The sequence below is a fragment of the Lissotriton vulgaris genome, chromosome 11 (genome assembly GCF_964263255.1).
Source record: "Lissotriton vulgaris chromosome 11, aLisVul1.2, whole genome shotgun sequence".
NCBI lineage: Eukaryota > Metazoa > Chordata > Amphibia > Caudata > Salamandridae > Lissotriton > Lissotriton vulgaris.
The window spans coordinates 288481434-288494131 of record NC_141699.1 but is presented as its reverse complement, the minus strand read 5'-3'; positions in this window follow the sequence as shown (position 1 = coordinate 288494131).

Sequence of the window (12698 nt, the reverse complement as noted above, 5' to 3'; positions counted from 1 at the left end):
CAAGTCCATAAAAGCTAGGTGGACTGACCCGCTAGAAGCAACAGTATATTTACAAACAGTCATATATAAATTAAGACACTGCTCCTCAGTACCCCTCCCTGTTCTGAATCCATATTGAGTATTGCATAAAATTGCATTTTCCTTTTCCCACAAGTTAATTTTGTTTAAAATGACTTTACCAAGAATCTTAAATGATGAATCAAGTAGCGATATTGGTCTATAACACCTGGGGTCACCCCTTTGCCCTTTCTTAAAAATTGGGATGATAACCGAGTGTGACCAAGAGGTCGGAGTGTCAGACAAATTCATACATGCTAAATTAAAAACATTTGCAAGTACAATAGACCATATGTAGGGATGTGCTTTATACATATCAGCGGGGACCCCATCCGGGCCTGGGGCTTTCCCGCCGGCAGTATTTTCTATTGCGTTTAATACTTCTTTAACCGTTACCCTTAAAGAGGTGTCTGTAGGTAAAGGATCTATAGGAGTAAATGGGGTAGTAATGGTCTTACTTCCATAGATGGTTTCAAAGTGGTCTAACCATTGTTTCTCTGTGATATTCACCTCTAATGGCTCATTCTCTCTACCACTAAACAAAGGAGAGTTCACTATTGACCAAAATTTTGCACTATCCCTTAAAGTAAGATTGTCATATAGTGATTCCCAGGCTTTATCTTTTATTTCTCTTTTTCGAGCCTCGGTCGTACTCCTATATTCTTTCCTTAATTGGGACACTTCAATTAAGTTACGTGGCTTGCGTTTTAGGGCTTCTAGAAGTTTTTTATGTGCCTTGGAGCATTCGGCATTAAACCATCCCGTGCCTTACGTGACTTATTAGCGGATTTGCTTGTAAGGGTCTCAGCAACATTTTTACATATGGTTTCAAAAGCTTTTATGACATTTCCTCCTGTGGTCAAAGGGTCCCTGCATATATTTAATTCAACACTTAATTTATCACACAAATTATTAAAAAAATCCTCAACGTTAATCCTAGACCATTTGACTCGTCTACCTTGGTCATGAGCCCGCATTACAGTGGGGTAGATTAGCTGTTGATCATAGTTTATTATGGCAGGATTTATATTGGTCAGTTTCATAACGACCGGATTATGGTCGCTAAATGCCGTCATAATGGCGTTATATGAGATGACATTTGTGAGAATGCTAGGTGACCCAAAGATATAATCAATGATAGTATTACTACCTCTAGCACTATAAGTTGCCACTCTGTCTTTCGGGTTCGCAAAAGCGGGTTCTGACATATCCATATCTATCAGTAGTTCTTCTAAAGCGCCCCCTTTTGCAGAGTGTTCAAAGTGCGGATGAGTCAAATAATCGTCATCTTGGGGACCGCCGTTATAACAGTTTAGTTGACAAGGATGTGTGTTAAAATCACCAAAAACAATATAATAAACAAAAGTAGATTGACTCTTCTTATAATTATTTAAAAAATCAGCCAACATTAGGATATTTTCACTTCCTTGTGACCCTTCTGTTGAATTATAAAAATTCACATATAGGATTTTTTCCCCCGTGTTCATCAAAACCTCTAGAATTAAACAGTTAGGGGAGTTGATATTTATAATTTTCATCGCCCCCATGTGGCTTACCGATATTAAGAGTGCTAAGCCTCCCTTACTTCTGCCCCTATTGGACTTTTGAGCAGCTTTAAAGAAGGATACATATCCTTCTACCCAGAAGTTACATTCGGTGTCCCAAGTTTCTTGTAGTGCAATCACATCCTGTTGCTTAATGATTTCAAGCCATTCTTTATCATCTCTTTTGGCTTGTAGGCCGGAGATGTTCCATGTCATTAGCTTCACAGTTCTGTTAGCCCCATTATTTCCAGGAGGTTCCTGCATCCCCTTCTGGGTGCTCAGTCAGATGTTATTGTCAAGGTTTGTAAGGGCATCAAAACGGTTTCTTAGCTCCAAGCCAGGGGTCAGAGCCACTTGGTGATTGTGGTCTAGAGACAATTGTGAGCTTAGAGGTTGAGTAGCCCAGTTAGCGAGTTGCACTTTATGTCTTGGGGTATTGTTCCTGTACGCTATGTCCCGGTTGGTTTGTTGTGTTGGACGGGGGTAGAAAAAGCCCAGTGGGACCGCACGTATTTGCCCTTGGATAATGTCAGTTGCGTCCCAAAAAAGTCTTGTGCAGACATGTGGATTCCTAAAATTGATAATGACGCAATCATCAGAGAAGCGTTTGGCCGTCGGACCCAGCCAAGTAACTCTTCTCGCCAAGCTTATATGTGCAGAAACATCACTAGGACCTGAGCAGTTTTTGTCGCACCAGCTCTTGACATTTTCCATAAGGGTTAGTTGTGTTTCAGATACTCCCGGGGTGAGTCTTGGGACGTTAACCAGAACTGCCACAAACGGGGTTGCCTCAGGGGGTAAGTTTACCATAGGCTTGGGATACAAACCATTTCCCGTTCTCTTATGAGATGTATTATCAGCAGCCTCATCCTTTGCCTCGCTATTATTTGTGTTGGAGTCCGAGTTGTTCTGTCGGCTAGAGTGCAGAGTATTTCCGACAGATTTAGGATTGTTTGCAGGGATCACTGTCGGAATGAGTGGCAAATATGCTGCATTGGGCATTGTATTTCCATTGTTGGTCACCTCCATAGGTTGGCTAGTTTGACCTGTGGCCTGTGGTGGGTCTAGGACTAGATGCTCTGTCACCTTTTGGAGTAACAGGGAGTTCATCCTCTCACATCGGGTCATAATACCTGCTACACAATCTTTAAGGGTTTCGACTATATCCCTGGAGATCTTAATAAGTGTGGATTCGATGGTGTATGTTAATACCCTTTCTATCATGTCTTTAATTGAGCCTTCGAGCTTAGTTGAAGATTGTCGTGATTTAATATTGGCTCTGTATTGAAAGGGTAGTGTTTTATGAGATCTTACTCTTTTCTTACTTTTGCATGTTTTAGCATCCCCCACCAGGGTTTGGGCACGCACAGGGGTGTCAGGTACCACTATAAGGTGCTCATGATGCACTGAGTGTTGGTCGTCAGGTAGGATATCACGGACACTAGTAATGACAATATTGGGTTCTAGGGGTACCCTTGACTCATTGTGCTCAATCGTAACTCCCTCTAAGCCGAGTTCACGTTCTTTCTCGGCGATTTCTTTATTGAGCTTCCCCACGGCAGATGTTAGGTAAGTCAAGATGCTTTCGGGAGCACTAGTTTTACGTGCAATTTTCACTTTGCTCGTTCCCCCTGTAATCGATGTCTGGAGTTTTCTCTTACCCATTTCCGAACTGTAGATGTTAGAGGACCGGCCTGTCCTGTCCTCTGGCGTCCCCTGACTGCCACAGACGGCCCGCCCTCTGCCCGGGCTCCGCCCGGCGCTGCCCGCGCGCGTCCCGCGACGCGGAGGAAGCCTCCCTCTGAAATACCGGCAAAACCGGAAGTCACCGCTAGGCCCCCTGGGAGCTGTAGTCTCCAGCCGCGGTCCGCGTGATGGAGCAAAGCGGCGCGGCGAGACTGCAGCATTGGTAACCCAGGAGCCTTCGTTTGGCTGGATGCGTGATGCAGGTAGCGTGTTTTCTCCTCGCTCAGTGCCTCCACGTAGGATGTCTCTCCCCCGCTCCACCGAGGAAGCCTCCCTCTGAAATACCGGCAAAACCGGAAGTCACCGCTAGGCCCCCTGGGAGCTGTAGTCTCCAGCCGCGGTCCGCGTGATGGAGCAAAGCGGCGCGGCGAGACTGCAGCGTTGGTAACCCAGGAGCCTTCGTTTGGCTGGATGCGTGATGCAGGTAGCGTGTTTTCTCCTCGCTCAGTGCCTCCACGTAGGATGTCTCTCCCCCGTTCCACCGAGGAAGCCTCCCTCTGAAATACCGGCAAAACCGGAAGTCACCGCTAGGCCCCCTGGGAGCTGTTCTCCAGCCGCGGTCCGCGTGATGGAGCAAAGCGGCGCGGCGAGACTGCAGCGTTGGTAACCCAGGAGCCTTCGTTTGGCTGGATGCGTGATGCAGGTAGCGTGTTTTCTCCTCGCTCAGTGCCTCCACGTAGGATGTCTCTCCCCCCTTTTTTTCTCCTCGCTCAGTGCCTCCACGTAGGATGTCTCTACCCCTCAGTGCCTCCACGTAGGATGTCTCTCCCCCCCACGTAGGATGTCTCTCCCCCCCACGTAGGATGTCTCTCCCCCTCATCAGTGTTTATGTTCTTGTGGTGGACACCGTGGGCTGTTATGTGACAGAAGTTGACAGGAGAGCAGGAAATACATATGGGAGTTGATTATTGTAACTCATTCAATCAGATGATATTTTGAAGGTTTCAGCATTCATTTTGAGAACCACAAAGTTGGCTCTCCTGAAAATTAACATCTAACAGATACCTTTCTGTGCTACCCTTGCATTGGCAAGTGAGAGCACAATTTTATAGGACAATATTTAATTCATAACACAATTGCATATGTTGTAGGGTGCCAGTAAGGTTGAATACAAAGTGACAAACAGCTAACGTGTGTTTCTAGGGCGTGTTTTAGACTTTGCATTTGAGGGGTATGTATGTGTCTTACAATGTAGCTATGGGTAAAGGACAGATAGGACAGATATGGGTGCATGATTGAAGGTTGGCTTTTAGTGAGGGAGAGAGAAAGAGAGAGAGTGAGGGAGGGAGAGGGAGAGGGAGAGGGGGAGGGGGGATTAGATTGTTACCTGGTACCACATTTGAATTGTTAGATAGAGGTAGCCCATCTAGAATGTGGGGGTGCATTGTTGAGGGGACAGCTTCCTTGAGGAGAGATGAGATGGAATTCAGGGACTCCTTTAGGAATAGCTTGCACTAGCTGAATCCTGAAGAATTCCTCCTTCACTTGCCTCCTCTCATCATGTCATTTTATTTTGTTCCCCCGCGCTGCCTGCCTTGTCCCCTCTTGCATTGATAGTCTGTCACCTTCTGTATTAAGGCTGTCTTCTGTGTTTCACTGAGGGTGAATGGAGGAAGCTGTTGTAGTTGCTTGTATTATTATACCACAGATTATACTGCAAGGCTGTCTTTTCCTTAGTGAAACTAATTTTCCTCTTCAGAAGGGATTCTGCATTCTTCTCGTAGAACTTGGTGGCTGCAGGAGCTGAAAGACAAAAAAAAGGAAATTCTAAAGTGTGGGCAGTATTTATCTTTTTTTAAGGGAATGGTTGTTTGGTGTGTATGATTTCTTCTTGAATCGCATACAGTCATGATTTAGGTGACCTGGAACTTAGTCTCACTATCTTTTAGGGTTTGGTGAGGATATAGTGATAAATCAGTTTGAAATGGTTTCTTACCTGTAATTGCAATTCTCTCAGAGGAATCTCCATTGAAGTCAATATTCATGGAATACTCACGTGCGGGGATCCCGGAGCACTTTTCATATTATATCTTCTTAAGTGTAGATATTCACCTTTCTTCAGGAAGGCCTGTAGAAACACTTAAGACATGGACATTATGAAGCCTAGAAGAAGGATATAATGGCAAATAATTGGTAACAAGTGATTTGATTACTTAAACCTCTTTCACAAACCCCTTTTAAAAGGAGAAAGATGCAGGAAAAGTGGACATTGTAGTCCCATAGGCTGCCCTTATATAGATGTGAAAATAGCATCTGCACCTTTGAGGGTCCAGAGACCACCAGTTGCCCTTAATGCCCAGCAGGTGGCAGTTGCTTCAGTTCTTTTTTCAGAGATGTGGCGGTGTCATATAGGTCCAACATTAGTCTATATCCTCTCCTCTGTGGAGGCGGAAGGGTTGCTTATAACTTTGGTGGAGATTCCAATGAGAGAGAACTGAGATTACAGGTAAGAAACCTTCTCCCTCAGGGGATCTCTATTGATAGTCATAAGCACTGAATAGAGTAGTATGCCCAACCACTCCAAACAGATGTGGAAAAGAGTGAAGAAATATTGAATCAACCAACTTAAGCAAATAAAGTTGTGAGGGAAGCCTGTCCTACTTGAGCATCTGTTCTAGCAGCTGAATCCAAACAATAATGTTTGGTAAAAGTGTGAACAGATCTCCATGTATCCACCTTACAAATCTTAGCTATTGGCACATTTCTCATTAAATCAGCAGTAGCCGCTTTTCCTGTAGTGGAATGATTTTTAGGTCTACCGGACAAAACCTTATGTCCTTTCAGTAGAATAGAATGCAAGATACTATCTATTGAGATATGGACTGTTGGGGACATGGCTAGATCTTTGAGGACTGGACCATAATTTACAAACAATTGGTCTGACTTGTAGATATCTTTTTTTGTCCAGATAAAACTTTAAGACCCACCTCACATCAGGAGCATTGGAGAGTCCTTTCAGCAGGTGTGGAAGGATGCTGAAAAAAGTAGTTAAGGAAAGGATTAACGTGAAAATCTGTAATGACTTTAGGTAGGAATTTTAGATGAGGCCTCATGGCCACCTTACTGGAATGAAAAAAGGTACATGGTTCGTGGGAACATAACACCTGGGTTTCGCTAACCCTACGTGCTGAAGTGATCACTATGAGGAAAGCAGTTTTCCAAGAGAGATGTTGCAGGGATAATTTGTGAATGAGCTCAAACGGTCCCTGCATGAGGCGTAAAAGGACTATATTAAGCTTCAAGGGTGGAAATGGACATCTTATTGGAGGAAAAACCTTTTTCAAAGCCTCGAAAAACCTTTGATAACAGGATTTTTGTAAAAAGAAGTTTGTGATGGACATTTCCCGTAGGCAGTAATTGCCACCAAATTAACTTTTATGGAAGAGAATTATAAGCCAGATTTGGCCAGATAAAGTAGGTTTGTAAGAATTGCCTCTTCTTGACAGGTTGTTGGATTCAAGTTTTTGTCATAACACCAAATACAAAATTTCTTCCATTTGAATGAATACACTGAATGTGTTTATGGTCATTTGGCCTCCTTGAGAATGTCCATGCATTTTTGTTGGAGGTTCAAATGCCCATCCTGAACTAGCTCAGGAGCCATGCTCCCAAACTCAAGGAGGAGAGGTTAAGTTGAACCATCTGGCTGCCGAATTTCATGAGAAGAACCTTTCTGCAAGGCAGCTTCGGATATGGGTATTCTGACATTTGGATAACATCTGTGAACCACCATTGCCAGGGTCACTCTAGAGCAATCAAGATCATTCTGGCCCTCGAGTAAGACAGTTTGATGAGAAATGATGGGATCAAGAGGATCAGAGGTCAGGTATAAAAGACTTTGCTGGACCAGTCAATCCATAGGGCATTCCCCAGTGTCCCCATTGTTGATAGTACCTCAAGACAAAGACTGGACCGTTTTTATTTTCTGTGATGGCAAATAAATCGATGTGCTGGGCCTGCTACATTCTGAAAATGTTTTGCACAATGTCGTGATGCAGGATCCCTTCGGGGTTTTCCTGAAAGACTCTGCTTAGGGAGCCTCTTAAATATTTTGATCATCTGGGAGATGAATTGCAGTGATACACAGGTTTCTGGCTAACACAGGTTTCTGGCTATCAGGCAATTCCAAATTGCCTGGGCTTCGTGAGACAAAGGTATGGACCTCGTTTCCCCCTGCTTGTTGAGTAGTACATGGCTGTCATTTTGCCTGTCTTAACAAGCAGGGATTGTGTCTTGAAGGACGGAGAAAAGCTTTCAATGCTAGGTGAACTGCACATTGCTAGAGGAAATTGATCAAATGAGTCATCTCTCTCAGAGACCATGTTCACTAGATTTGAAGGTGATCCATATGCTCTCCGCCTCCTAACAATGAGGTATCTGTCACAATTGTCTGAGATGGGACATCCTGATGAAATGGCATCCCCTGAAATAGATGTGTTGGAGAGCACCACCATTTCAGAGACTGCTTTACACTGGGAGATAGAGTGATATTGTCCTCCCAACAGCCCTAACATTGATGCCACTGATCTTTGAGACATTCCTGCAGAGGTTGCATGTGAAGATGAGTGTTTGGAGTCAGAAAAATATAGGAGGCAATCAAGCTGAGAAGAGATGATACTGTTCTCACTGAGAGTGACACTTCAGATGAAATGATAACAGTCTCACCTTCAAAGGATACACTCTTGCTTGAATGCTGTCAATGGAGGCCCCCAAGTAATGTATTGTCTCGACAGGAGTAGAGATTGACTTATTGTAATTGATATGCAGCTCTAATCACTGGATAATATTGCTTTGAATTTGTTCCTTTTTATGTAACCACTTCTGGGTTACTATTATTTTTACCCATTTAGCGAATCGCTATTTTTGGGTCTGAAAGGGTTGCAGGTATGGCAGGGTGTTAGTGTACCCTGACCACCCAACTCCTTTTACATCATTTTGGTCCTGATGAAAAACCGGTAACTCCCATATGGTTTGAAACATGTAGACCCAGCACATATCACAGATACACTAGGTCTCATTAAAGCCTTTATTGTATCATCACTGTTTTTAATATTGTCCAGTAGCTTTAGAATAAATTATATTTGGTCAAGTTATACCAGGACAATTTTTAACTCACTGACTTTTTTTCATTTTTCACATTCATCACTCACATACCCGCTCCACTGTATTCAGGTGTTGCAGCACACCTTGGCGGCACTCGGCTGTCAAGGTGGCCCTGATGATGAAGCATGTCACCGACCAGGTCGGTGAGTGAGGGGTTCCTTAAAAACAAAGGAGGACTTCTTCTTTTACACTAGTGTCTCATCCCACCAATATTGGCTGTTCAGCCTTATCTTTGGTGGTACTCCTTCGTATTGTTATATAGCTAATATTGCTTGCCACCTGGTAATGTAGTTGGACTTCTTGAGATGTTGAGGCCTTAATCAGCCAGTCGTTTAGATATGGGTAGACAACAATTCGAGGCTTCCTGAGGTGTGCAGCTAAAATGTACTGCCATACCCTTCAAAAAAGTTCTGGGATGATTTGAAGCCAAACGGCAGCACTCTTTACTGGTATTGATTGTGACCAATGACAATCTTCAAGAACGTGCAGTGTTTCTAGGCTATGAGGACATGAAAGTGCACATTTTGGAGGTCTATCGAACAGAGCCAGTCTCCCTGATGTATCTGGGTATAGATCTGATGTAGTCAAGCATTCGAAACTTCTCTCTTTGAATCCATTTGTTTGCTACTTTCAGATCGAGAACAGGTCTGAACTTGTTTCTGGGACCTTTCTTTTTCACTAGAAAATAATGGGAATAAATCCCAGTACTTCGTTGTTTGGGAGGAATAGGCTCCACCACCTGCTTCTGCAGAAGGATATTCACTTATGAGTGCAGCATCTACAGAAGTTGATTGAATGTGCAATTTTGAAGCGCCTCTCACCAAGACCTTCTGAAAGGTGTTTATATTATCACTAGAGAGACTGTTAGTTGGGGAGAATCAAACAGTGTTGGTGTAGATCTTCCAGCGCTAGGAAAAGAACTTGAGAAATAATAGATTGAATGATGTCTTGATCTTGTTCTTCACCTGCACCTGTACCTGGATGCACGATGGTGATGTGTACATCTGGAGAATGATTGTGATGAGGAACGCCAAGACCTGTAGCGATGCCTGGCATGGTGCTAATGATGACGAGATATGGAAGGCAATCTTCATGAAGAAGTGAGAGGCTTCAGAGGAGGAGCTTCCACAGGATGTGAATAATGAATACGGGTTGGCGCAAGAGTTGGAAGAGGCACCGTTTGAGGTGAAGAAGGTGCTGGAGGAAATGGAGGAGGCGATGGAGTTGAAGGAGAAGTAAGAGAGTCTGGCAGCAATACAGATGACAAAGGAGAAATTAACCTTCTATCTCTCGACATAGACCATCATCTCCTCCTCGGTGTCAACCGAGCTCTTGACAGTAAAGATGTAAGTATCATACCTTGTCTCTGCTTGGATTCTCTGGATGTCAACCTAAATGACGTTGTTTCGAAGTGGGCTTCTCTTTTTGGATCGTCCACACCGTGAGTTCTCAGAGGAAGGTGGAAGATCTCTGAAAGAGAACTGACCATCTCCTTGCTCTCTGGGGGCCCCATCTTCTGATTGCCCCTGCTGCCTGCCTCAATCCTCTGTACAAATGAGGCAAATCTTCCCTCTTTCCCTGAGGGTGCACCTGGAAAATATCATTCAGTGTTGACATTTGCCAGTAACATGGCTCTCATGAAGGCAGACGATGCAGACATCATGAGAGTCTGACTTGGCATTCTTTCTTCCACAGGCAGGATATTTGTCAAATAAAGATGCCATTTTATTTCACAAATGGAGAAAAAACTTTTCTCAGGAAAAAGGCAGAGAAATCTTTGGACAGATGAATCTGCTGAACAAAACAGTTGTCAAAAATTTCCTAGTGAGATTTTGGATGAAAAAAAGCAAAATAGGTTGGGATCAGTGCTCCAAGATTCTGTCATCAGGATCCTGGAAAAAAGAACTGAAGCAAATGCCACCTGCTGGACATGATGTCCGTCTCTGGACCCTTAAGGCACAGCTGATGTTTTCTCATTGACATAAGGACATTCTATAGGGCTACTTAGTCCTTTATCTCCTTTGACAAAGGATTTGTGAAAGAGATTTAAGTAATCAAATGATTTGTAACCAATTATTTGGCCTTAAATTTATATGTACATATGTATTCATTAGGCTTTTCCGCATGCATTCTGAAGACATTGGCCATTATAGCCTTCTTACAGGCTACACAATGATCATGTATTAAGTGTTCCTACAGGGCTTCCTAAAGAACGGTGAAAATCTACAATTAAGAAGATTTACTATAAAAAATGCTGTGGGATCCTCGAACGTTGGCAGGACTATTCAGTTCTTATTACTATCAATAGAGATTGCCCTGAGAGAGAAGCACAGGCTCCTCACCAAATTGTTTAATCATCTGGCCCATCTCTTCTATCTGTCTAGGGCAAGCCCTGTCCCAAACCTCACTAGGTGCTTGGCCAAAAGCCATGTGCGGCACTCCTGTGATTAATCACTGCTGCTTATTTCAACACAGAGCGACAAAACATCCACGCATTCCTGCTGCCAGATGCAGCCTTGTTCATGATGGTGAGCATTTTACTTTTTTGCATTTTTATGTGCTTTACAAAGACGAACATAGAAAGTGGACTGCTTTACACCATTGCATTCTTATGTTCATTAACAATGGGCACCATCTTAAACATGGCTTTGATATATAGTACCAATCGGAATTGATTGTGAGTTCTTATATAAAAGCTTTATGCAACTTTTACTTTGATATCAATCAAATTAAAGTACATTTCCTGTATTTATATTATTATTCGCATATATATATATATATATATATATATATATATATATATATATACATATATATATATATATTTAGAAAAAAACAAAGGTTACAGAGATGTTATAGTTAAAATATCCATTAAAATACACACACACATATATATATATATATATATATATAAAAGTGTGTATGTATATACATATATATATATATAAGTGTATATATGTATATATATTTATAAGTGTATATATATATATATATATATATATATATATATATATATATATATATATATATATATATATATATATATATATATATATATATATGTATATATATATATAGATATAGATATATCCATAAATCAAAAGCTCCTGCTGCAACCCTTCGCCTTTGTGGGAGTGGCTCGAACCGGCGAAGCAGCCGGAATTAATATCCAAGTAAAGCGGCGTTCCTCACGAGCACTCAGGTAAAGAACAACGAACACAATCCACTCGGTAATCCAAACGTTAGATTTATTACTTCATAAATCCAGGTGACGCGTTTCGCTCTCCACAGAGTGCTTGATCACACTCTGTGGAGTGTGAAAAGCGTCACCTGCAGTGCTCGTGAGGAACGCCGCTTTACTTGGATATATATAAATATATATATATATATGGTCCAACAAATTGCCCTTTGCATTACCAAAGCACACAACGTCGCTCTGGCCATCCGGTCATAATTACAAAGCATGCCTTTCCGCTTCACCTTTCATCATTTGCCTGACGCGTTTCGGGGTCGGAACCCCGTCTTCAGAGGCTGCAGTAATGGCACACGGAGATCGCTTTACTTCATTTCAGACTTGATTTATTTGACAAGCCCCCCAGTGGGCGTATGCTGAGTGCAACTTCATCTGGTGAAATGCTGGGACTTGTAGTCCGTAAAGCGAAGAAATGTTTTTGTCTTTAAGTAAGTCCGAGTGTTACATTACAATTTAATGCTTGTCATCAAAATCCCTTAGTAGGTGGTGTCACTTTGGAGCATGCTGCATCAGTTGTAGAGCGATGTGCCAAAGAGTCGGAAACTGTTTCAGACTCAAGACTCGCTGCGCTGGATAACGCTCTTCCTCCAACGGGCGATGGTGCCTTTGGCCACGGCCGGGCCGCCGTGCAGAAAATGGTCCAACAAATTGCCCTTTGCATTACCAAAGCACACAACGTCGCTCTGGCCATCCGGTCATATTTACAAAGCATGCCTTTCCGCTTCACCTTTCATCATTTGCCTGACGCGTTTCGGGGTTGGAACCCCGTCTTCAGAGGCTGCAGTAATGGCACACGGAGATCGCTTTACTTCATTTCAGACTTGATTTATTTGACAAGCTCCCCAGTGGGCGTATGCTGAGTGCAACGTCATCTGGTGAAATGCTGGGACTTGTAGTCCGTAAAGCGAAGAAATGTTTTTGTCTTTAAGTAAGTCTGAGTGTTACATTACAATTTAATGCTTGTCATCAAAATCCCTTAGTAGGTGGTGTCACTT